This window comes from Ambystoma mexicanum, chromosome 14, assembly GCF_040938575.1.
Source record: "Ambystoma mexicanum isolate Mex_15411 chromosome 14, UKY_AmexF1_1, whole genome shotgun sequence".
Lineage (NCBI taxonomy): Eukaryota > Metazoa > Chordata > Amphibia > Caudata > Ambystomatidae > Ambystoma > Ambystoma mexicanum.
In genome coordinates this window covers 151,821,581-151,845,088 of record NC_090940.1, presented here as the reverse complement: position 1 = coordinate 151,845,088, position 23,508 = coordinate 151,821,581, and the positions used below count along the sequence as shown (strand labels likewise).

The 23,508-nt window shown below is 47.8% G+C and overlaps 1 protein-coding gene across 2 annotated transcripts in view; it reads right to left on the bottom strand.

Moving 5' to 3' along the window:
- MIDEAS (mitotic deacetylase associated SANT domain protein) overlaps positions 1-23,508 on the bottom strand; it is a 1,134,261-nt gene that overhangs the window by 780,626 nt on the left and 330,127 nt on the right. The window contains exon 3 of one of the 2 annotated variants that reach the window (XM_069638766.1): positions 18,948-19,102. The exons of the other annotated variant lie outside the window; for it this stretch is intronic. The gene's annotated coding sequence lies outside the window, so the exon portion shown is untranslated. The remainder of the gene's footprint in view (positions 1-18,947; positions 19,103-23,508) is intronic. 2 annotated transcript variants of the gene reach the window in all.

Here is a 23,508-nt window from a genome sequence, read left to right as displayed (position 1 = left end):
CAGGATATCGTGTTGCATATTCCACAATTACCAAAATGTGCTTGTTCCCTAACTTTTATGTTTTTAGGGGTCCTACAATATCCACACCAATCCTCACAATAGGGATTTCAATAATAGGCAATGGATTTAGGGGAACTGGTGGCAGCATATGAGTACTAGTCTTTTGGCAAATTTTGAAGGCCTGGATAAAGTTCTTAATGTCAGTATGTATTCCCGGTCAATGGAATTTATTAGTAATTTGAGCCCGTGTCTTTGTTTGTCCTACACGGGCCCCGGTCAGATGTGAATGGGCTATCTCCAGGACCACTTGCTCATGACTTTTGGGAACCAACAACTGGGGTTTTACTAAGCCCTCTGCAGTGGAATCTCCCCTATACATCAGTCCATGTTTTAAAAAGGAAAAAATGCCCCCCTTTCTCACGACCCTCTTGTTCCGATGTAATTTGTAAAAGGGCTTCAGCCCACAACGGGTGTTCCTTTGGGCAAAGGCTAGGTTGGAAGGGTTTCTTCTTCTATGCACCTTCTAGATACCGGCTCTGCATGGGTATCAGGTGTCTCATCCACCTCCCAGAAACCTTGAGCACATCTGTCTGTTTTCGCCTTCCTGGCCTCTTCCTTGATCCTAGGGAACATTGCCCTCTCAAGCAGCCCTTGAAACTATTTGATCCCCTCGGTGGATCTGAAAAGGAACCTTTGCATGGTTTTGTAACAATACCTTAACATCACCTCTCTGGGTCAATAACCCCAGCCAGTACATCAATTACAAATCACTGGGTTAATCCTGATTTGGAAGCCAGTCGGACAAGTTTCAGGGGGTGGAATTATGATCGAATCAGTGTGTAACAGTCTTCTCTCACCTGGGGGAATAATCTCATCCCTTATGCCTACAAATGTCAAACCCAATAGAGCCCTCAGTGGCTATTCAGTGTACTGTTGCTCTGGTATTCAGTTTCCTATATTTAAGGTTTCCCCAACTTGTATCGGTTGAGTCGCATCCCACTGCTAACACAATCTACCAAGACATCATGAAGTAAGACACATACAACAGATTCACTTTTCTAAAATAAAGCTTTTTTGTCTTAAATGTCAGCATGGAGTAAGGCCTAACTTGCCCTATGCTAAGGTGGGATTTCCCCAACCTAAAGAAACTAAGGATAGTGTCATGACTCGCCATCTACGCCCCTTCTGGACTTCCTGGTCCATGGTGCACCGTACCGCTGGAGCCGTTCTCCTCTCAACATGGCCGGCGCATCAGCCACGATGCGCTCTAGCGTTTACGCCAGAGCCCTGGATTCCTAGAAAATGGGCACGCCCCTGCGGCGATGTGTGTCCCAACGCTCCTTTTCGAGTTAGCAGCTAGTGTGTTCATCGTTCCCTTCCTTTCCTCGTATCGTTGTCCGATACCATCCATATTCCCTTTTTCTTCATTCCTGGATTATTGAAGGGGCCTGCTGCCTTCTTCGAGGCCGCCCGCGCATTCCTTCCTGGGCCCCCCTTGCGTGCATCCGTGCTCGCAACTCCATCTCAATACTTGTGAGTAGTACTTCCCTTCCTTGGTTCCGCGCTTGTTCCTGGACATTGACTGCTATTACCTTCCTGGAATCCTGAACTCTTGTGTTCCTCCGAGTCTGCTCTCGTTCCATGCTGGATACGGAGGACCACCGGCCTTACCTGTACAAGTCCCAGACTGTCAATCTGGAAAAATGAATATCCTTCATTTGAATGATAGACGTAACTTGATGGCCGTGGGCCAACCGTCTTATGCACCAAATTATATAAATATAAACTGCTATGCTTGACCGACGAGCGGCCATTTTAAATGTAGCAAGAATCGCCATTTTGTTTGTTAACCATTGCTCGTTGCTTTCTGTCTAAAAACTGCTTTGCAGCTTGCAATTCTTGCGGACTCTGCTTACTCTGCTAAACTGTTAACATTGTTGTCTGAATATGAAAGGACAAAGTCGCGGGACTGAAGAGTTTGCTGAAACTCCTCATGAGTAGCCCAGAGAGGAATGCCCACGCTCCCTCTCTGTAGCCTTGGGAGGAAGCTGCAGGGCATTTAATCACTTCACAGCTGCCAGCCAGTCTCGTACGATGGTAGAATATGTTAGAATAATACAGTTAAAGGCTTGAATTATGCTTCTCTTACGGCCCCCCTTCGCAAAACCCTTTAGAACGTGTCGGCTCCCAGGACACGAATAGTACCTCATAGATAGCAAAGCTTGGAATGTGGCTCTTCCCCCGTGTACAGATTGCTTCCAAGAAGAGAACCACTGTGTTCTAAAAGATGCCTCTGCACTTTCTAAATTGCACATTGTTACTAGAATAGACATCGAAAGCATTATAATCGTCATACTCGTCGGATATGTCCATCGTCATCCCGAGTTCAAAGGAACTTAATACAGAGGGGTGTTGAACATGACTTTGCTGATTGTATGATATGCATTTTGTGTATATGTAACTGATGTACGTAATTCGCTCTCTTGCGTCCCTCGAGGTCTAGGAAACACACTTCGCGGGGCGTGAGATCAGAATTGGCCAATTGATACTATCTTTTGCTTGCAATAAACCCTAGCATTGGGAATTTCAAGATGGCGCCCGAACAGAGACCCTCCCCTACTTGCCCCATCGTATACGTTGTAACGGAGTAAAGGCGGAAGAACGGCGAGGATGGGACGTTCGAGCCGGGATCAAGAAGTGTACGGGGCGCCCTGTAGAAGAGAGGAGAGATTCCTTCCGCAGATCTGCACACATCTGATCCCTGATCGACGTACCGGGCCAGAGGGCAAAGGAGGCGAGGGTGCCAAGACGAGGCAGAAGCCAGAGAAGCGCAGACACGACGTGGGGAGAGGTTGCGTTAGAACAGGCGACTTGTTTTATCAGGTGAGTCATTCCCCGATTCAAAGAGAAACCTGATTTTTGGTAGAGTGTTGATTTTGCAAACTCAAACGTCCAGGTAAAAGTGGCTAACCAAAGGGGAAGGTTAAAGAAACATGCCTGGAGTACTGTCCACTTTAGCGGGGCTTTTCAGCTGCGGTAGACAGTCCTTGGAATATGGCCAAAGTGCACCGCCTGGGGGAATGCCAGCTTATGATATATATGCGAAATATGGTGTGGGTGCGATAATATTTTGTGAAATTTGGCATAGGCAAACTAGAAAGCAACCCGACCATCAGTGGTCGATTAATGGTAGTTTTGAGATGGGGAGGATAGATAACCTAGAGAGGGTGCCGATTAGAAAGAAAGCGCGACCTGCAGCTTTTGAGACCGTCAAAGATTGGAGGAGGGAAGCGATGCTCCGACTAAGTAGTAGAGAGAAGCATGCGCATAGACATACAACAAAGCTTGAGATAGCAGAAGAAAAGGAAGAGGAGGAGTGGACTGAGAGTATAAGACGGGAAGGGAGACGGGACCAGATGAACATAGACAGAATATACCCGCAGTGGGAACTACACATAGCAGATGAATTAATGGAACATTTGTTAACTAACACGGGTCGAGGCCCAAAATCCAGAATCAAAACCAAACACGCCAGCAGTGACTGCGCGGGCCCAACCAATAGCTCTCATACCCCCTCCCGCAGCTGAGCACTTCCCCTCACGCAAGCATTAACCCAAGCCCCGCCCACAGCGCGAGCACTCCCACAAGCACAGACCGCGGACACACAATTTCCCAGCACCCAGCAAGGCCCTTCACAGATGCCACCTGTGTCACTTGTCCCATCCCACCTCCCGCTCTAGAGACAGATTCAACACCATCCGCCCCTCCCGAAGTCGAGATTGAGACTGGGGAGGCGAGAGGCGGGGCTGAAGGAACAGGATTTGGACGAGTAACTCGAAGCGCGATCAGCAAAGAGAGAAAGATTGAATTACGGCAAGAGGCAGAAATGTACATAGAAGGAAATGATGAGACGGCAGCATTGGCCTCATTGTATGGGTACCGAAGAAGAGACGAGAGACAGGTAGTGTTGGAATGCATGGGGGAAATTCTGTTGGGAAAATGGAAAAAGTTGCTCGACAAGTTACCACCACAACGATTGTTAGATTTGAACCAACTAGCATATTGTAGAATAAAAGATGAAGAAGTGAAGGAACATGTGGATAGACTTTTTGATCTTAAAAATGAGTTGGATAATGAGTATGCCGAAATGTTTGCTGCACCGGGGTACAGGGGTTGGGATATTAGAGGAAGGGGAGAGGGATGGTAGAAACATACATACAGCGGAGACATTCAATGTCATCTTTACAGAGGGGCGACAAGCTGAAAGTATGTATACGGGAAGCGATAAAGTGGGTATCGAATCCTAGTATCCCAACAATGGTCATACATGACATATTTGATGAATATTCCATACCAATGAAAAGAAAGGCACTACAATCGATGGCTGAACATTTGATGGAAAAGGATATAAAAATTAATAAGGCCAGCCCACCTGAGATACTAGTGGTATAAAGGAGAGCATTCGAGCAAAGTACAGGAGAAACGGGCTTATCACTGGACTAAGGAATACTATTGAACCTAATAGAAGGGGGAGGGATCGTGAGTGGGGCATTTCCAATGAGAGAGGTCCCGCCCACGTTTGTACCAAAAGTAGAGATCCCTGCGACGGGAACAGTAGGCTCGCAGGTAACACCAGCCCATTTCACCGCCCATTATGTGCATGTCCCCTTTTCCAGGCAAGAGGTGAATACTATAAAACAGACGATTCCCGATATAAGAAAGAATCCAGCAGGGTTCTACAAGGAAGTAGAGTCAACCCTGAGATCAGCAGTGCTTACTATGAGAGAAATAGATTTGATTTTCCCAGCCATTTTGCCAGCAGATATATGGAAACATATGAGGACGGTAGATGACGCAGGGGCATTTGGCGCCACATGGGCGGAGTTACTACTGGAGGATAAGAATAGAAAAGTAGGGGAAAATCCGGGAACCCGCATGGCAGATCTACCAGAACGGATAATGCAGAGAGTGAGGGAAATAATTCCAGAAAAAAGCATTCAGTGGGACAAATTAACTACATCTGTACAGGGCAAGGATGAGCCAGTAACGGATTATTTCAATAGATTTGAAGGAGTATTCACAGACTTCAGTGGGCAGGATGTAAGCACAGAGTCGGGGAAAAGGCTATTTGTTGATAAATATGTGAGGGGACTAATATCGCCAATTCAAGATATGTTAATGACGTCGGAAAGTTCCTGGGCAGCAAAACCGGTGAGTGAGATATTACACATAGCCCAATATTACGAGAACAGGATAAATGTGGCGAAAGAAAGAGAGGTAAAGGATAGAGTAAATCTAAAAACAAGGGTGATACCGCAGCAGGTCATTGGATACAATAGAGGTAGAGGTAATGCACAAGGCCGGGGAAATTTGAATAATATGCATGGGGTGTCATTGGGATTAAATCAATATGCGTACTGTAAGGAGGAAGGACACTGGCGAGCGCAATGCCCGCACCTACAGAATAGAGGTGGGTTTGGTCAGAGAAGGCCTAATAGAGGACATCAGGGGTCAAACAGCCCAAGCAGAAGTAACATGCAGCAGCAGGGATATACCAATGGAGGTACTCAAACCCAATCATATGGCCAAAACCAAGCACAACAGAACCAGACATTGAACCAAAGTTTTTCGAACCAAAATCAGGGCGGGCAGGGCCAACAGAGAAATGATCAGAGTGGAGGACATCGAGGGGGAAATGGGAATATTTTGATACACAACCAAACACGTATTACAGCAGTAGTGGTGACTACACATCGGACGATGTGTTATTTTCGCGATGGGACAGCCCACGACAGGGGTCGGAACCAGTGTCTATTCCCGTGAATCAGAGAGGACCCTACGTAGAAATGAGAGTCGGGGATAAGGAGCACCGTTTCCTTGTAGACACAGGGGCACAGAAGTGCTCGATAGACCACCACTTGGTTCCGGAGATACCACTGTCGGGGCAGAAGAATGTTTCTGTAGGGTTCGCAGGTACACCAGTAATTAACCCCATGTCCGAAGCTGTCCCAATTACAATAGGACCATTTACGGAACAGTGTCCATTTCCTTTGACAGAAAATTGTGGAGAGAACTTGCTAGGATTAAATTTGTTGAGAAAATTGGGGGCAGTCATACATTGTACGGCAGACGGGGTGTTCCTCACGATGTGGCCTCACGATGCACCGGTGACGGAATTTATGTCACAAGAATTACCAGAAGAGCTAAGTAGAGTACCAACCTGTCTGTGGGCAATGCATGATAATGATGTAGGATGCTTGAAAATAGAGCCAGAAAAAATGACTCTGAAAGAAGGTGTAACACTACCACGAATTCCCCAGTATAAAATTTCTGTTGAAGGTGAGAAGGGATTGAAAAGCATTGTTACTGACCTGGTGAGATTGGGGATGGTTGAGGAAATCGCAGGTAGCACGTGCAACAGCCCGATTCTTCCAGTTTACAAGAAAGGAGGCAATGAGGTACCCTATCGTTTCATAATTGATCTGCGCGCATTAAACAAAGTGGTAGACCAACAATTCCCTTTGGTCCCAGATGTCACAACAATACTGACAATGATACCGGCCACTGCAGAATACTTTAGTTTAGTCGATTTAAAGAACGCATTCTTTAGCATCCCAGTGGATAAAAGCAGTAGATATCTATTCGCATTCACTCTAGGAGGTCGATCATTCACATTCACACGCATTCCACAAGGATATACAGAAAGCCCGAGCATTTACAGCAGAGCGCTAAAAGAGCAGCTAGACATGCTAGAACTACCCGAAGGTTGCGTACTCTTGCAGTACATAGATGACTTGTTATTAGCTGCTGACACGAAAGAGATCTGCAAAGAAAGTACTATATTACTCTTGACACATTTAGCGACCCATGGTCATAAGGCAAGTTTGAAGAAATTCCAGTATAATCAAAAGGAGGTGTCTTATTTGGGATACCTATTTTCGAAAGAAGGGAGAAGATTAACACCAGAACGCATAGAAAGTATTTCTAGTATGCCTATTCCAAAAACTCAAAAAGGAGCGAGAGCTGTAATAGGCAAGGCCTCTTATTGTCGGCAGTGGATCAGTAATTTTGCGTTGATTGTGAAGCCGATGATAAAATTGACTAAAAAGGATGCAGAGATGCCTTTGCAGTGGGATGAGGAATGTCAGAAAGCGTTTGAGCAATTGAAAGTTGTATTGTGTGCTGCGCCAGTTTTAGGCACTCCCAACTATAAAAAGATCTTCAGACTATTTGTGAGTGAGAGTGAAGGATGTGCATTGGCGGTTTTGACACAGGAACAAGGTGGAAGAAATAGGCCGTGCGGCTATTTTTCTTGCGCGTTGGACCCTGTAGCGCGCGCACTACCACGATGTTTGCGATCCGTCGCAGCGGCTGCTGCGTCAGTGAAACAAACGGAAGGAATGGTATTTGGGCACACTTTAATTCTGATGGTGCCACATGCAATAGACGTTCTATTAAATAGGACGCAGACGCACACCTCACCTAGACTGACAAGATATGAGCTCATCTTGTTTGCACCCCACATCCAAATTATGAGGTGTAGCGCATTGAATCCTGCAGAATTAATGCCACTGCCCATAGCAGAAATTGGTGACAACGAATCACCACCCCATGATTGTTTAATGATCACTGAAGAAGAAACAAAAGGGAAGGATTGATTTGAGCGAAATCCCACAAAAAGAGCCAGATGGGGAGTTATTTTGCGATGGCTCTTGTTTTAAATTACCTGATGGCACATCAACGGCTGCATATGCAATTACTACCCTAAAGAGAGTTGTAGAGAGCAGAAGGATCCCCTACAATTCGGCACAAGCCGCATAAATAATAGCACTGACCCGAGCCTGTGAACTCTCTGAGAATCTGAACGTAAATAGTTATACTGACAGCCAGTACGCCTTTGGCGTGGTTCACAATTTTGGCCGACTTTGGGCTGAGAGGGGTTTCTTGACATCACACGGAGCCAGGATTCAGCATGGCCCTTTGATTGTGCGATTGTTGTCTGCGCTCACGTTTCCAAAGCGCCTAGCTATAGTGAAGTGCGAGGCGCTTAAGAAAGTAACATGCAGAGTGGGAGAGGGAAACGCATTTGCAGACAGGATTGCGAAGCAAACAGCCACAGATTTAGGGAATAAAATGATGACAGTACAGACTGAGGAAGTACCTTGTATGATAGAGAATGGAGTTGCCACAGTCAAAGAAAAGCAGGCTGAGGCCACGACCGAAGAGATTCAGGGGTGGGCTGAGGGCTCTGCTGAGTTAGATTTGGAAGGATGTTGGGTGGACAAGGAAACAAAGAACTGGATGTTGCCAAATTGTTACGTAACTGCAATGGTCATAATGGTGCATAGCCCTACCCACATTTGCGCAAAGAAAATGGTACAGCATTTATCCACAGTATGAAAGAATGAGCACATAAAAAAGAATGCAGAAAGGCTAGTGCAGAATTGTATCACGTGCCTGCAACACAATGTAGGGAAGGGAACCGTGACTCCAGCAGGTAGTTTCGGGCCACCCTCTATGCCGTTTGAGGTGGTCCATTTTGATTTCATAGAAATGGAAAGGTGCCAGAACTACAAGTATGTGTTAGTGGTAATCTGTGCATTCAGCAAGTGGGTGGAGGCATATCCTTTAAAAGACTGTACTGCCATGTCCACAGCAAAAGTAATGCTGAAGGAGTATTTCTCCCGGTTTGGGTTGCCCCGTGTCCTGTGGTTAGACAACAGCCCCCACTTTGTGGGCGCAGTAGTGCTAAGATCTGTGCAGGACTGCAAATAGAGAAGCGATTCCACAGTTCCAGGCATCCCAGTTCTGCTGGGCTTGTGGAGAGACACAACGGAATCCTGAAGTCAAAGATAGCGAAAATATGCGCTGGGAGCAAGTTGAGTTGGGTGGATGCATTACCCCTAGTGCTGTTGTGTATGCGCACGTCTGTGCAGGCGAAGACTGGGCTCTCCCCCTATGAGATTATAATGGGGAGACCAGCAAATGTATGGTGCTCCCCGCAGCCCAAAAGATTATGTGAGGTCGAGCATCCTATGTTAATCACTTACTGTGGACTTTTAATACAAAAGTTGCGTTTGATTCATCAGCAGGTGCAGGAGGCGTTGCCGATGCGATATACAGGACCAGGGCACTCACTTGAGCCTGGGAGCTGGGTGTTAATCAAAAACTTTGAACGGAAGACAGCATTAGCACCCAGGTGGCGCGGCCCCTATCAAGTACTTTTGGCAACACAGACGGCCATCCGAGTGGACGGACGGAAGGCATGGATCCATGCGACACATGGCAAAAGATTCCCAGGACTGCTGACAACTTCTGATGACCAGAGAAAGGAAACGGTCTCGGAAACGAAAGAAACTGTTGCCAGTCCAGTGCCACAGCATCAGCCTGAGCGAGAAGTGAAAGTTGAAACAAAGCGCAAACGAGAAGTGAAATTCGAAGCAGAGTCTGAGGAGGCTGCCAGTAAGGCGGAAAGTGCCTCAACGTTGCTTAGCAGAAACAACATCACTGCCGAGCGACACAAACCCTGCATTGCAAACACGAGCAGAAACAACGCGTGCACCCCTTTGGCGCCCACCAGTTCTCGCGAATGCACCAAAGCCAGAGAAAGAAACTACATCATTGCCACGACGCCCATCGCTGCCCATCATTGTGCCACAGGCTGACACTGAGCCTGATACGGGAAATGCAACGGCACTATTCACGGATCATACAATAGCAGGAGTGAATCGATATAATCTGCGGCCTCGACAGGCAAAGTGATCCACAGATCTTTGGTGCTTTTCTTTTTGGCCTCTGGTTCTACTCACGGACGGAGTAGGAACCAGGGGCGTAGAGGAGAGAAGTGTGAGAATTGTGCAAGTCGGACAATTCAAGACTCACGGCTCCTCGGTGCGCTTATAAAAGTACATGTGTCAGGAGCCAGAGCAGGACAAGCTGGTAGCACATAATTACTAAGGCTGATAGAGTACATGTGTCCTAAGCCAGAGTGGAACAAGCTGGATGCACATGGTACTCTATCAATAAAGAACTGTTCAGAAATCGTCTGAGCAGTGGGAGAAAGAACAACTAATCTTGCTCGGGAGTGGATAAATGATCCAGGCTGTGAAAAGGCTGGCAGAATTGAACTGTGACATTTTTCGTTGAACTTTTCTGGCATCAAGAACGAAAGACATTCACAACGAACTTCGCCAACAAGAAGAAGGACGATGAAGAACAAGTCAAGACCGGTTTCAGCCTCCTCCTGCACCCCTGCTGAAAAGATAATAGATTTAGAGACTGTAAATTTAGGAAAAAAGCATGGTAAAAGGAATAAGGTACTGATTTGGACATTGGTCCTGTGTTTCTTAAGTATGATAGTACCAACAATAACAGCTATTACACTATTGTTCCTGGAGTATGTATACCCATTAGAAACACTTTTGCCAAAAGCAGCTACTGAAAGCCCGGTTCATGTAATCACTGGTACTTTGCCCCCAATGGAAGAGAGACATAGAGAAGGATACGGCAACAATACATTGCTGCTCATCATGAACATGACCATGCAGTGTTAAAGAAAAAAGATTGCTGGGTTTGCGCCCATTTACCACAGCACGGTGGGAAAGGGATAGACTGGTACGCACAACCATTGCCATTGATTTATTCCTGTGAAGTAACGTTAAGTCCAATGTTCTTTGGGAAATGGAACAAGAGCAATACGGGTCAGCTAGATGAGACCAATATGAATGAATTTGAGGAAGTAATCATGAGACCTGTGGGTTGTTCCATATTCCAAAAAGCTCGCGTGTTTGCACTAGAACCCGTGAGAAAGAATACACGAAAAATAACAAGACTAGATAGATTACATAGGCAGAATAGACCAACCCCGCCAGCAGAAAGAACATCAGTAATGACATTTCGGATGAGGGATGAATGGAACAAAGATGCTGTGCCCCCTGCCTATACAGTGGATCACAGCCCCAAAACTGCTCCCCTATGTCTACAGAAAAAGGGTTCCTATAAAGTAGGAACGTTTAGCAACTGCCTGAACACAGTGGTTTTAAAACATGAAATAGAACCTGTGTACGTGGGAGACCCTGTTTATTTTATATGTGGAGAAAAAGCATATCCATGGTTACCTAGGAACTGGGGAGGTACATGCTACCTAGGTCTACTGTTTCCAGGAGTGTTCCTCTTGGAAACAGCAGAAGTAGCCAGACGAACAAAAGGTAGAACTCGAAGGAGTAGTGAGGATGGAATGATAGCAATGAATATAGCCAAATCATTTATACTGTTCTTGTCCCAAATAGAATATTCTTACAATATAAGAAAACTGTCTGGAATATTCCAAAAAACAATAGATTCCACAACGGATATTTTATTGAATATGACGTTAGAAGAAAAAGGAATAAGACTGATGGCACTCCAAAACAGGATGGCTCTCGATATAATATTAGTTGATCGTGGGGGAGTTTGCAAGCTCGTAAAAACTGCATGCTGTGTGTATAGATGACTACTCCCCTACGATATTTAAAGCGATCCGGAAATTACATGTCATAAGTTCCACACTCTCTACTGAAGCATGGGGTTGGGGGATAGAATCCTGGTTATGGGGATTATTGCGGTCTTGGGGATGGAAGTTAATTTCGATACTAATGATGGTACTCGGGGTATTCATAACATGCTGGTGTTGCATACAATGCTTACCAATAATATGCACTGAAATAACTGATGGATGTACTAAGGGATGTATGCACATGGTGTTGAGAGGAAAACAAACACATGACCGGAATAACAGAGACACTGAGGAAACAAAAATAGTAAAACAATTCATGGCGATAGATATTAATGATGGAGAGGATTTAGATATAGATACCCCAGACTCCTCCTCAGAAGAGGAGGATACAATAAATAAATAAGACGTTTGGCACACGGCCAAAAGGAGGGTTTGCCAATCTGGAAAAATGAATACCCCTCATTTGAATGATAGACGTAACTTGATGGCCGTGGGCCAACCGTCTTATGCACCAAATTATAGAAATATAAACTGCTATGCTTGACCGACGAGCGGCCATTTTTAGCAAGAATCACCATTTTGTTTGTTAACCATTGCTCATTGCTTTCTGTCTAAAAACTGCTTTGCAGCTTGCAATTCTTGCGGATTCTGCTTACTCTGCTCAACTGTTAACATTGTTGTCTCAATATGAAAGGACAAGGTCGTGGGACTGAAGAGTTTGCTGAAACACCTCATGAGTAGCCCAGAGAGGAATGCCCACGCTCCCTCTCTGTAACCTTGGGAGGAAGCTGCAGGGCATTTAATCACTTCACAGCTGCCAGCCAGTCTCGTACCATGGTAGAATATGTCAGAATAATACAGTTAAAGGCTTGAATTATGCTTCTCTTACGGCCCCCCTTCGCAAAACCCTTTAGAACGTGTCGGCTCCCAGGACACAAATAGTACCTCATAGATAGCAAAGCTTGGAATGTGGCTCTTCCCCCGTGTACAGATTGCTTCTAAGAACAGAACCACCGTGTTCTAAAAGATGCCTCCGCACTTTCTAAATTGCACATTGTTACTAGAATAGACATCGAAAGCATTATAATCGTCATACTCGTCGGATATGTCCATCGTCATCCCGAGTTCAAAGGAAGAGGGGTGTTGAACATGACTTTGCTGATTGTATGATATGCATTTTGTATATATGTAACTGATGTACGTAATTCGCTCTCTTGCGTCCCTCGAGGTCTAGGAAACTCACGTCGCAGGGCGTGAGATCAGAATTGGCCAATTGATACTATCTTTTGCTTGCAATAAACCCTAGCATTGGGAATTTGAAACCTCGTGTCTGGCGCATCTTTTCGTGTATGGTAATTGCCTTGTTTCCATGGCACGAGGGACCCCTAGGGGCCCCTTTCAGGACATCCCGGAAGACAGAGAAACCTTCAAAGAAGAAAGTGACAAAGGACAAACAGGTAAGACCGGCAGTAGAGTGTGACAGATAGTCTGTGTCGTAAAGTTCAACTGAAAAGTCTGGCTGTGTCAGTTCTGAGCATCGTCCTGCTCTTGGTTTTTTTCAGCTTCTTCCTCAGGTTCAAAACAGTTCCATTAAAAGGTCTTAGAGCTCCCCTGCCCAAGTTCAACACAATTCACAGTTAATTCAACTTTGTCAGCTTTCAGTATGAATGGTTATCTCTTAGGCTTCTCAACCATTCACTTGGCTCTTCCTTCTCTTTAGTTACTTCCAGACTGATGAGACAAAACTTTACTCTCCTTCTTTCCCTTGCTCACTCCAAGTAGGGGTTACTCGGTCTTGGCGTAGTTGTCAGATTACACGGGCCACCCTTGACAGGTCATGCAACCAATAACCCTATGCACTTTGTCATGTTCACTGATTCTCATTGGACTACTTTGCCACCATATGTTTCCTCTCTGAACATGTGACATTAGTTCATTTGCACTCTTGTTTCTTCTTGGCAGTGTATGGAAGGCATGGTATCACAAGTATGGCACTGATGCAATGTATATAATTTGTTAAACCTTTATTTAAAATTTTGGGGTTGTATTTTGCCCTATAAGTAAGGTGGGAGTAGTGTCGACCATCAAAAGATAAACAAAACAGTCCTAGTGGAGTCTGTCGAATCAAAATAGCCTATGCTAACAAAAATCTAATGCCTGCCCTATCTCTTGTACAAAAAAGTGTAAAAAGGAGAAATGTATTTAAAGGAAAAATCAGTGGTCAAAAGAATAAAAGGTAGTTGAACCAACTCTCCTACTCACGTTAAACCTCACAGAGTAAGGCTATCCTTATAGGCAGGATGGCACACACTGGCCGGTTTTTAACACTCTAAGCAGTTATAAACCGTGGATTGAGGCCCGCCTGGACTTCCACTTTCAAGTCTCCTTCTTGACTTTCAAAATTATATTCAAACTAAAAGCCTCTGCCGGGCACATACCTTACTGAGCATATGGCCCTTTGGGTATCGTGATTGCAATGGCTGGGGATGCAGAATAACTCTGACACCAAATAATCAAACCAACTCAGGAAGATGGCAAAGGTTGCTGTTTTATTAACAATTATCTAAAACAGGGAGTTTAACGGACATCAACTGACGTTTGCTCGAGCTCTCAGTGCATTTCTCATAAAAACAACCTTATATGCAAACGTGGCAAATGAGAAAACCCTACGAGGGATTCTGATACGTTCAAGGGGAACATCCAAGAATACTTTTCTACAGGGCTGGGATTGTGCTTGGTTATCTACTATCAGGTGGACAACTTATGCCTACCTCTAAAAACATGTAATCTTCAACACTATTAAGTACACAGTGTATTATTGGTATTCAAACTATAAGGCCCTTTGTTATATGTCCCTCTATAATTGGTTGGCACGCTCATTCCACGTCTGGATGGAACATTTGTTTCACTTAGCAGCACTTGTGCTCATACCCAGGTGCCAGGAGGTGGACTTGCCTTTACCTCCCCACCCAATTAGCCCAACATCTCTCATCACCCATGCCTTCTGCCATGCAGATTGTCTTTGAACATGGCCTTGCAAAGTACTGTCTCTGGGAATATAAGGGAGTACATGCTTTCACAATCATTGTTCTAGTACTCCACGCTCAGCTCTATTTCCATCCTTGGCTCACGTGACAGGAGAACAAGATTTGGTCCATTGTGCAGCATTTAAATGTCTTAAATAAATAAAACTTGGCACACTTGGTGTTCTTTCTTTGCACCTTAGCAAGAGATGATTCAGCTTCACACGTTCACTGCCTTCAAGAATAGATAACCAGTCTTCGCTGCTTTAACTTTGGTATCAGGCCAGACCGCCTCGCCATTTGTTTCCACAATCTCAGCTTATTCTTTGCTGCGACACAGCTCCCGGCCTTTCCTCTACATGGGTCTGGGCTCACTAAATTCATGACACCGATGTCCAGCTACTATACAATGGAGGCTTCGCCTGCAGTCTATTTACTACATATAGCCAGCTTCCATGATCACTTCGTCTAGTTGCGTTTCAGCATCTGTACAATAATTGAATGGTTGTGCAATATGCTTTTTGCATATGAAAGTTTACTAGATTCTTGACTTCGTCATCAGTTTCTGTAAGATCCATACATTCTCTTCAGCCAGTATGCTCAGTGCATCACCTCGTCTCTTGTGATGTCATTGGCTTCACTTTCACTCTTTTTCATATTCCTCCAGGGAGTTCCTCCCTCAGATTGTTTTATCGGGGGTACATTAGATAGGGCTGTCTCAGTGGATACCTTCTTTCGAATACTCGCTGTGGTATGGTCACAATAGCTGGTGTCAAGCATGGCACAATCTGAGGCTTCCAACATATAGGAAGAAGGGGGGCAGGATTTCCTGCAAAGGAATGAAACTGCTCCTCTACATTACTGCACACAGTTCCCGTAGGTGCCCCTCTGTCAGGCTCAAACCTCTCACGCCATAGTTCAACACAAAGTTGCAAGGGGGGTCCCTTCCCCAAACGTATTGTACTTCGGGTCTTTCTGAATCGGGCTTGGACCCCTTTCGGATGTCAAAGACTTTCAAATGTGCATGGCTCTCTTTACAGACCAACACAGGACCACTTTGACTCAAAGTTCAGGTTTAGTCTTGTTTTATTCGCTTTTTCTGCTTGTTCGCTTTATAGCTTCAAACAATGTACCTTTCACTGAGACTATCCAATGGGTGGCTTCTATTCACCGGACCACTCCGTTACTTAGTATCGCTGATCCCACAGCTGCTTTTTACTTTAAAGTGAATTCACAGGTCTGCCTTTCTTCATGTCTCACCCACACGTGTGCAGCCTTCACTTGTGATATAATGTTGCTACTTCATTCACTTTAACACACACACCGGTCTCTAAGCTTGCTTGCCAACTCACCGGCTGTGTGCGCTTCTTTCTTGTTTTGGTATTTCCAATACACAAGTCAAGGTTAGTACCACAGGCTTCGCCTCGAACCCCCAACTCTGCCGTTCACCCAGGAGGGTCACTGGTGTCCTTGAAACACAATGCAATCTTCATGTGTGGGATCTGGCCTTCTCCACTTGTCTTTCGCGGACTATCAGAGGCAACAACCTCCAGTGGTGAACGCTTGGGGCTTTCGGCCCCCTGCTCTGGTCCCTTGGTCAGTTGCTCGGCTCCAGTAGGTGTGCCTTGGTCCCAGAAGGTCTGCTCATACTCGTGTTCTGCCTTGCACAGAGTGTGCCTTTAGGTGTTTCCTTTCATTTGTGTGAGGAGAGCTAACTGGTATCAGGTGTATGCACTTAGTGTTAGGTGGCTGGCTTTGCCTGACCCGATTAACCGGACATGTCCATTACGATGTGAAAGAGTTAGTCTGGTTACTCTCAGTCACCTTCTTCCCAGTGTATGTGTAAAAGGGGTTGGGGGGAGTTGGGACTTTGGAAAATCCTACAAAATAGGATGGGGTGGATGAACAAAAAAGGGGGGAATACTGTGTCTCACCATCGGCGGTCTCACCCCACTCCCCGAAGATCCCTCACCCAGGTGATCCTCTGTCACTGGTCCACCCCCAGGGTCTGGATCCAAAGACGATGGGTGTGTCCTGGCCACCTGAGGGAGAGATCCCCGGAGACTAGCGGGTGAGACACCCTCTGGTTTCTCACAGCAGTATCTTGACTCTGCCAACATGTGCGTTTCACACACTTCATTTTGCTGTGTTTATTCCTCGTTATCACTATGCGTTCACATTAACCAATGATGCCTCTTATATGCCTTTCACGTGCTTTACCAATTCTCATTACTGGTTTTCACTTGGCTTTTCGCTTTCACATTGTTCATAAATGTTTTTTCCTTAAATTTCACTCTATTTGTAAATACATATCACTTTCTCTCCATTTGTGCAGTATTTTCATTTCACTTGTGCATAACTTTTCTTTAGTTTGGTATTCAATATTTGTTATACTTGGTCATTCTCTCGATACTCAATGTCCCTTGGGTCTCCAGACCCCTTCACAATATGCATTCTTTTGTTTGTACCCTTCTTTGACCCAGATTAACCCGCCAGAATGCCCCGGTAGGAGTGCCCTCTCCCTGCCACTCACTGGTATTTGCCAGCTCCTCCGGGTGCTTGCGCGATCCTTTTCTGCTTTCGCTCGCTCCCCTCTCTTAAATTGGGAGCACCAGAGGCAAGGCGCTTGTCTCCACCGCACGTACTTGCTGCCTCCTACAGTGAAGTGGAAGCTTCTGTGTCCCCAGATCCAGCTGGGGACACACAGCTTGGAGCTATGCAGGGCTCTGGATTCTCTCACTGCTCTCTTTAGGCTCTGTGTCCTTCCTGCTCGCCTGCAGCCACCAGCGTCCTTTTCATCGGCTTCTCCTCTCCAACCTGCTCCATTGGCGCCCTGGCTTCCCAGGCGGTCTCTCACTCTTGTGTGGGTTACTCCTCCTTATATGCACCTGTAGCCTCTTAAGAGGTTGCAGGTGCAAGTCCTTTGCCTGACTCCAATTAACTTTCTCCCTGGGACATGCCTGACTTTCAGAATGGTGTTCTACAGTCCTCTTCCTCATCCCAGTACCAAAGTGGTGTACATAGGTGGAAGTGTGCATTCCTCCTAGTCGTCTTTTCCTCGTCCCAGTCTTCCAGGGACCTAAATGGGATATAGGTGGAATGTGTAACAGCGGTGAAGAGTGGTAATAACCTTTGAAGGTTGGGGGAGGGGAGGGTGTATTGTGACAAGGGAAAGGGGGATACCATGCCTCACCTAAAGGCACCTTTACTCCACTCTCCAAGGTTCCTCCACCCAGGTGATCCTCCCTCGCATATCCACCCCCAGCGTCAGGATCCACAAGCGATGTTCCTTACCTGGCCACCAGACAGGAAGATCCAAGGGGATCAGATGAGAGGAAGCCCTTAGGTTCCTCACAGTATGTGCATTTAGTAGTTTTAAAATGTTATGCAATTTCTAGTAGTTTTTCATCATTAACAAATCCTGGAGCAGAATCGGGCTTAATATCAGTGGGCTCTCCGGTTCCTGAAGATGTTTTCATCATATCAATAGTGCTGTTTGACAGCGCTGCGCTTTGCCCGCGCCGCTTCAGCTTCACTTCACCGGTTTAATAGACAAAGGGGCGGGGTGGCTCGAAGGATTGCTCCCACAGTCACTGCACCAGCCAAGGAATTCTGGGTAATGTAGTTTGTCCGCCAAAAGTCTTCTTCAGCTCAATGTGCTTTCAGCAATAGCCACAAGTAAGTTATGCCATGTTTTGCAGAAGCATAACAAACATGCATATTAGGCAAGGCAACTTAATTTTTCAACAGTGCAGGGGAACCCTGGACCAGGAAGTGTAGGTTGCAAAACAAAGCAAGCAAGGAGAGCTTATTAAGTCTTGTGCATGCCATCAATTTAAACTGTGCCAACTTACACAATCCCTTATTTTTTCATCAAAAAGAAACTTTAATTAGAATGCGGAGTCTACCTTTTACCCACGTGAACACCTGTCCTTTATATCCTAACAGAGTACTGAACAAGCATCCACTAAGCAGGACCACAGAATTCTCACACCTTTTGGGTTACACCTGTAATTATATTTATAATATAATTGATCCTGATTTTCTCTAGAACAGAGTGTAAAATGGAAACATGTTGAGCATACAAAGGTCATCTCAAACACTCTTAGGGTGATGACTATTACTTACGACTGGACATCTATTTCTTTTTATTTTGGACACAATGTAATCACACCAAAATGTTTAAGGCAAAGTCACTACATGAGTATGAAGTCAAAATCCAACATTCGCAAGCACTGTGGCAGTTAAACCACATGTTTAGTTGTATGCACTATTATATCAAGTACACAAAACAGCACTGTTCACTTGTAAAGCATGCAGAATAAGTACGTTTTTTTTCCAAAACACAAAACATAACCTCAGTACTTTGTATGTCCTTCTTCATAAAGACAGATTTCTTATTCTAAACCCAGAAGTTCCATATATATTACCTTCTTTCTTGATATAAAACCAGAGGTCTGCCATTTAAATTCTCCACCTAACAATCATTTAATTACTCCTTGGTGAATTTTTCACCTCTGGTAGACTCCTTGGAGCATCTTCAAAAGTTACTACAGGTGCTTTAAACTCACTATGCAAGAGAGACCTGTGAAAATAAAGGAACAAGTTACTTACCTGTAACTGTTGTTCTCCAGCATGGGTCTGGCATGGATTCACATGCTCATGAATATTCCCCGTAGTCAGGCTGGGAATCCTCGGTAAAGAAAAAACCAGTATCAGTTTCGTTTCTGATCTGTCTTTCGTAGTAATAACCAATCACTGGTCTCTGCGTCATACTGACCACAGCCAATGACTGCCCTCTACCTAAGCACCGCCTCTGGCAGCCATCTTCAGATTTGGAAGCACGTGAAGTGGCAGTATGACCAAGTGAAGAGCCGCAGAGGGGTAGGCGGGAGGGTTCGCATGTGAATCCATGCCAGACCCATGCTGGAGAACAACAGTTACAGGTAAGTAACTTGTTCCTTCTCCAGCATGGGGTCTGGCATGGATTCACATGCTCATGAATAAAGAATACATAGCAGTACACACATGCACAACCACGGGAGGTGGCAACGGCTCAACATTAAGCAGTACTTCAAACTCAACATTAAGCATCTTACCTCCTCACCAGGCTCACCTCAGGCGAACAGGTTGCGCAGCACTGCTTGGCCGACCCTGGACTCCTCCCTGGAATCCCGATCGACGCAGTAGAATTTCGTGAAGGTGTGCGTCGACCTCCACGTAGCAGCCCTGCAAATGTCCAGCAGGGGCACACCAGAAAGGAACGCCGTGGTAGCTGCGATCGCTCTGGTGGAATGGGCTCTCGGACGGCCAGGCAGCGGTCGGTTTGCCAACCGATGACAGTACATGATACAGCCGGAGAGCCATCTGGAAATGGAAGCCTTCGAGAGAGCCTTCCCCTGATTGACAGGTCCAAAGTTCACAAAGAGTTGTGACGTCTTCCGAAAACACTTTGTGCGGTCCACGTAGAACCTCAGCGCTCTAGCCACATCCAGCGAGTGCAAAGTCCTCTCAGCCGGCGACGAAGGCGACGGGAAGAACACAGGCAACACCCAGGGTTCGTTGAGTTGGAAGTTCGACGGTACCTTGGGCATGAAGGAGGGGTGCGTCCTGAGCACTACCCTCGTGTCGTGAAAAGTCAAGTACGGGGCCTTGCATGAAAGGGCCTGGATCTCTCCCACCCGTCGTGCGGAGGTGATGGCCACAAGAAACGCTGTTTTCCACGACAGAAACTTCAACGGGGCCGAGTGCAGAGGCTCGAACGGAGGTCCCATGAGCTTGGTCAGCACCACGTTGAGCTCCCACGCCGGGGCCGGAGCCTTCACCGGCGGGAATGATCTGAACAGTCCCTTCATGAACTCTTTCACCAGACGATGAGACCACAAGGACGTCCGGCCCGTGGTTCTGGTGTATCGGGAGATCGCAGCAAGATGAATCTTGATGGACGCGTGTGCCAGTCCAGCTTTGGCCAGCGTCAGCAGGTACGGCAGTACCTGGGGAGCCGTAATCCATAGAGGGTTAATCTTCTGTGCGTGGCACCAGACAGAGAACCTCTTCCATTTGTGTCCGTAGCATTTAAGAGTCGAGGACGCCCTGGCCTTTGCAAGAACCTCTCTGCAGTCGGCCGGTATGTCGTATCCTCCAAACTCTAGCGCTGCAGGAGCCAGGCCTGCAAGTTCAGCGATTTCGGGTCGTGGTGGAGGATGGCGCCTCCTTCCCTGGAGAGTAGATCCGCACCCACCGGCAGCTTGATTGGCGGGGACGCTGACAAGTCCAGAAGGTCCGGGAACCATATCTGCCTCGGCCACGCAGGTGCGACGAGGATCATCCTGCACCGTGATCTCTTGAGCTGGTTGACGAGCCGGATTAGCAGTGGCAAAGGAGGGAACGCGTAGAGGAACAGGCCCTCCCAGGGGAACGAGAAAGCATCGCCCATGCTCCTCGCCTGGGGAAACCTGCTGGCGAACCTCCGGCACTTGGAGTTCGTCGCCGTCGCGAACAGGTCGATCTGGGGTGTGCCCCACCGTCGGAAGAGGCGATCCACTAGATCCTGCCGTAGTTCCCACTCGTGGCACGAGCGCAGCTCTCTGCTGAGTGAGTCGGCGATGGTGTTTTTTATCCCTGCCAGATGAAACGGCACCAGAAACATCCTTTGGGCGACGGCCCAATGCCACAGGTCCTGCGCCTCCTTGGACAGCGCTGGGGACCTGGTTCCGCCCTGTTTCCTGATGTAAAACATGGTGGTGGTGTTGTCGGTGAAGATCCTCACCACCTTGCCCTTGAGGGACGGAAGGAAGGACCTGAGGGCCCAGAACACTGCACGGAGCTCCAGGACGTTGATATGGAGGGACTTCTCTGTCGGGAGCCAAAGGCCTCTCGCGTGCAGATTTTCGGTGTGCGCTCCCCACCCTTCCAGGGAGGCATCGGTGGTCACTGTCTCCTTGTGGTCTGGGGTCTGGAAGTCCATGCCCGCCGTCAGATGCGTGCGGTTGCCCCACCACCGGACCGCTCGGCGGAAACTCTCGTCGAGTGTGATCCTCTCCTCGAAGTTGCCCGTCGTTTGGATCCAGCGCGCGTCCAGGAACTCCTGCAACGGGCGCATCCGGAGCCTGCACATGGGAATGAGGTAGATGCAGGAAGACATCATTCCGAGGAGGGACTTGATGGACCTCACCTTGGCCGCGTCGGAAACCAACATCCGCTGTACCTTGCCCAGGATGGATCTGGTCCTTTCCTCCGACGGGGAGGCCAGAAGGGACACTGTGTCGAGCTTCGCTCCCAGAAACAGTGCGTTTTGCGCGGGTACCAGGTGAGACTTGGCGTAGTTCACGGAGAATCCCAGGTCCGTGAGAAGTTGGACGGTCCTTGCCGTGTGATCCACGGCGAGCTCCTTCGTCTTGGCTCGGATGAGCCAGTCGTCCAGGTAGGGGTAGACGTGGATCCCCTCGCGGCGCAGCTGCGCCGCCACCGGTGCAAGGCACTTGGTGAATACCCTGGGTGCCGACCGTAGTCCGAAGGGGAGGGCTTTGAACTGGTAGTGACGCCCTTGGACCACAAACCTGAGGAATTTTCGGTGCCCCTTTAGGATGGGAATATGGAAGTAGGCATCCTCCAAATCCAACGACGACAGGAAGTCTCCTTCCTCCAGCTGACCCAGGACGTGACCATCTGGAACTTTTGCGCCTTGATGAACTTGTTCAGACGTCGCAGGTCCAGGATGGGGCGCCATCCCCCCGTCTTCTTCTTCACGAGGAAGTATCTCGAGTAAACTCCGGAGCCCCGAAGCCTCTTTGGGACGAGTTCGATGGTGCCCTTCCTGAGCATCGCCTTTACCTCCAGGAGAAGTTGAGGGACGTGAAGTTCTTTCCTGGCCACGGGGGGGACGCGCGGACACCTTCTTTGAAACTCGAGCGCGTGGCCCCGGGCCAAGGCGTCCAGCACCCAACCGTCGGTGGAGATGGACTCCCACACGCTGACGAAGCTCGCCAGCCGGCCTCCCACCGGGGTGCTTCGGTGGGGGCCCGACCCCACGGTCGGTTCAATCCTGCTTCGACGAGGCTTTGCCGTCTTAACCTCCTTGGCGACGACGGCGGGGTCCGCCAGACTTGCCTCGTCCTCTGTAGGCCTCCTGAGCCGACGAGCGGGCCGCTTGACGGTAGGTGGAGAAACCGCCGCCGGAACTTTTGGAGGCGCCCTTGCCTCCGCTGCTCCGAAAGGGCGTCCGTCGTTGTTGCAGAACTCCAAGGGCCCAGGCCGTCTCGGTGTCCGCTTTAATGGCCTGAAGGGAATCGTCCACTGTTTTCCCAAACAGGTTGTTCCCATCGAAGGGCATGTCCAGGACTCTGGTCTGAACGTCTTGACGGAAGTCCGTAGCCTTGAGCCATCCACGCCGCCTAAGGCAAACGCCGTTGCCCAACTGGCGGAACCCAGTGTCGGCGATGTCCGTCGCAACGGTAATGGCGTGGTCCGAAGCCACCTCACCTTCCTGCAGGATCTCCAGGGCCTCTGCCCTCTTGTCGTCCGGCAAGAAGTCCAGTAGGGGAGCCAGTTTGTACCAGAGCTCCCTGTCGTAGCGGGCCACGATAGCCAAGGCGTTGGCCGCTTTAATCGTCGTCGCCGCAGACGAGATGACTCTGCGTCCCATAGCGTCCAATTTCTTTCCCTCGCCGTCCGGTGGGGAAGTCGATGTGGAGGCCGCACCCCCCCCGCTTTTTTCCTGGCCGCCGCGGAGGCGCCCGGAGGCACAGGGGGGCCGTGTCCGGGACCCGGTACTTCTTCTCGTACCGGTCTCTTCTAGCTGGCGTCGTGGAAGGGTTCTTGAGGAGGGTGAGGCCCTCATCCCAAATGTCGTCCAATAGAGGCACTGAGAGGACCGTCTTCCTCTTGGCCTCGCGCCGCTGATAAAGGAAACCTTCCTTCTTCTTCTCCTCAGGGCAGAGTTGGAAAAACTCGGATGCCCTGGTGATCATGGAGTGGAATGATCCAATCTCG